This window comes from Apaloderma vittatum, unplaced genomic scaffold (genome assembly GCF_000703405.1).
Source record: "Apaloderma vittatum isolate BGI_N311 unplaced genomic scaffold, ASM70340v1 scaffold21257, whole genome shotgun sequence".
In the NCBI taxonomy this organism is placed as follows: Eukaryota; Metazoa; Chordata; class Aves; order Trogoniformes; family Trogonidae; genus Apaloderma; species Apaloderma vittatum.
Window position 1 is genome coordinate 1 of NW_009726994.1, and position 250 is coordinate 250.

The window sequence follows — 250 nt, forward strand, 5'->3', positions numbered from 1 at the left end:
AAAAAGAAGTTGAGGTGCCATCTGACGCCTGGGGAGGTTTTCCCATGTTCTTGTGCGGTGTCACAAGGTGGCAGGGTTTGAGATGTGAGCCTGTAGGTCTTCTCCAGACCGGAGTTAGTCCCCTACCTGCAGCGGGAGGGATCCCACACACCTTCCCTGCTCACGGGAGATGTTCTGTGCCCCCGTAGCCTCTCCTGAGGACGTTGTTTGGAAGACTTGGTTCTCTAATGCTAAATTTTATCATCTGGGG